Below are 2,958 nucleotides of genomic sequence, written 5' to 3' on the forward strand. Positions count from 1 at the left end.
AACTGATGTGGACAACTTTCCAAAGTAAGCTGATGTTTATAGCCCGACTATGTGCGTGCTGCAAGAGTATAATGTAGGCATCCTAACATTGTACGGCATCGCTCCACTGTGGTGAAATTCTTTCAAACCCAGCCCAATGCAAGTGCGTTAGAGTGGGGTACTGAATCAATGTAAATAGGGGATTTGTGTGTAACCAGCCATTCCACTAAGAAGACATTCCACATTTAAAGTAATACGCAGTACACCCAAGGACAGACTTACCCTATGTACACTGTGGCCAGAAAATGACACTGAGCCGAGTATGGGAAGTCTACATGACCGCGCCAATATTTCTGGATTGGGTTTGAAAGAGCAACCAGGATTGTCCCAGAACAATTCAAAGGTGAGTATTTTACTTTGCCGATAAACTGGTAATGATTATGAGTAACAAAAAGTGGAATGTTAGCTAGAGAGACTGGTATCCACACCATGAATACCCTCCATTCCTGAGCTAATTTTAGATATTGCATAAGATGTTTCATAACCGCAATTCACAAGAGAACCATGCAAGGGTTGCATATATGATGCAATGAAATGACTCAAAAAATTACATAACCACTTAATTAAAGTCAACATTTACTCCTATAATTTTTGTTAGAATTGTGTACCAGAAACCATTCATTTTCAATCGAACGATAATCGCCACCTTTTCATCTTCGATCAGCCGTTTGTCCATTTTGTTTATCATCTTCCTCTGAACATAGGGTTGTTCACTGACATGTAATCCTTCATCCTCAAAAAAATGGGGCTTTAAATATCTTGGGATAATTCTGTTTTAGTTACTGTCAGCAAATTCATAAATTAATTGTCTCACTTTAATATGTATTTCCCACACATTACAATAACAATCATCAAACTACATATAGACCTACATCCCCTGGTATACCACTGGGCACAAATAAAATATGTTGATTTACATTGAGGGCCTCTATATGACCAAGAACAAGAGGATTCTGACACCCATCGTCATCATCCTCAATGTTGAGTAAAGTATCTATCCCATTCTATCATGGAAACAAAGGATTCCAGGATTCCTTGGTCAGTGTTTTACAGCATATCTGTAATGCAAAAATAACAATAACTGTATTTTCTCTGGTGGCTTGTCAGCTATTTTTTTTAGCTTCTGTTTTTCCTCACTCTTGCAGCATTTATTTTACATATTGAGACTTGATAAGCCTGTTCATATATCAAGGTGATAGCATTATTGAGTATATATACTATTCTACTTTGTATTCCAGGATACTTCCTTTTCATGACTTCTGCTCAGCTGAATATTAGGGGACTGTGACATCTCTGTTAGTTATGATCACCAAGCGGAGTCAGTTAACACAATAACAATCAAATGCACATTTCGTCACTCAAATTGATTACAGAAGCAGTAGGTTATGTCAATACCTCTTTCTTGAATGTGTTGTCCACCTTGAAGCTTTTCCTTAGCCTCCTCTGTCGTTACTTCTTACCAACAAATCGATGGATAGCTTTAACAAAGAAAGTAGAATGAACATTTAAATAAACAAAACATGGTGGCCGGTGGCTCAGCTCAACTGACCAGTGGTAACCTGAAAGCTTGCTAAATCAAATCCCCAAGCCAGCAAAATGAACAATCTGTTGTTGTTCTGTCCTTGACCAAAGCACCTATTCAGATTAAACCCAAATGAGCCCAATTACCTACAGTAGCTAGTTGTAATCGGAATGTGCTTTTAGTCAAACATAATTGTAATAATACTTCTTAAAAAGAGAAAATACAAAAAATTATTATAAACATAATAGTAATTTACAGCTAAAACTAGCTTGTCTCTCGGCACAGATCAAATGGGTTACAGTACTGTAGTGTAGTAATAGCTAGTAAACTTAAGTTACTTATGCTATTCGTTAGTTCGTCATAGGTTCTCTCACAGCATTGCTAGTGGTTCTTCACAAAGGCATTAATAACTAGCTAACTAACTACAACTTGATATTGACGTTCTCCCTCCGTTTTATTTGATTATTGGGGGGGGGGGGGGGGGGGGGGACGACAAGAGACACCCGAACAGTAGCTAAATAGCAGCTGATTATCCATAAACGTAGTACTAGCTAGTTTTTTACGTGACATACAGTACTTACTGCAACAAATTCTGAGGAACTCACATTACTGTTTCAAAATAAGCTAGCAGTGGCCACTAACTGACGAAACGGACAGCGCGCGCAAACCAACGGTCTAGTATTTGCCCGAGCTTGGCAGTTTCAGCACTGGTCAGCTCCCGGTGCTGAAACTTATCTGCAAATGACTGTTTACCTAATATATACATACATGTCTGTGTTTGTGTATTTTAACAATTGAATAAGCTGAATAATATTCGGCAAAACTACTTAAAAGTGTGTCTCTTTCAACTTAAACGTTATTGTGACTGAAGTAAAGTTTCTAAACGTTTCTAATAGTTTCTCTTGATAGAGCACTGGTGGACAGTAAGTGAGTTGTACTATAAATGAGTTATAACAATTTTGTGTGAGTCCAACACTTTCAGCACTGGTCAGCTCCTTTTTCTGAACTTCAGCTACAATTTAGCTTGCTTAATCTAAATATCTTTTATGAAAGGTAACAATTTTAACAAGCAGTTGATGGAGTTTTCATGGATAGTGATTCATGCGAATAAATTACTTTTTATCAATTCTATTACCATCAGCATTGAAATGCAGCAGATTTGTTGGACACCGTGTACTATTAAATGCGTTGTACAGATGTATTTTTGTTAAAGTTCTCTGATGAATGACATTCGCGTGGGCGGGCTTTTGTAAAATTAAAAGGGAAAAAAGTGTTTCCTGCCAGGAGTTTTTTTCTCTATTTGTACGCTTCCTATTTAATGTGCTTTTTGATTGGTCACTGAAATGGTTTCTAACCAATCAGCCTGCGCCTGCTATGGAGGAAGGAATAAATGCAAG

The sequence above is a fragment of the Esox lucius genome, chromosome 6, assembly GCF_011004845.1.
Source record: "Esox lucius isolate fEsoLuc1 chromosome 6, fEsoLuc1.pri, whole genome shotgun sequence".
Lineage (NCBI taxonomy): Eukaryota > Metazoa > Chordata > Actinopteri > Esociformes > Esocidae > Esox > Esox lucius.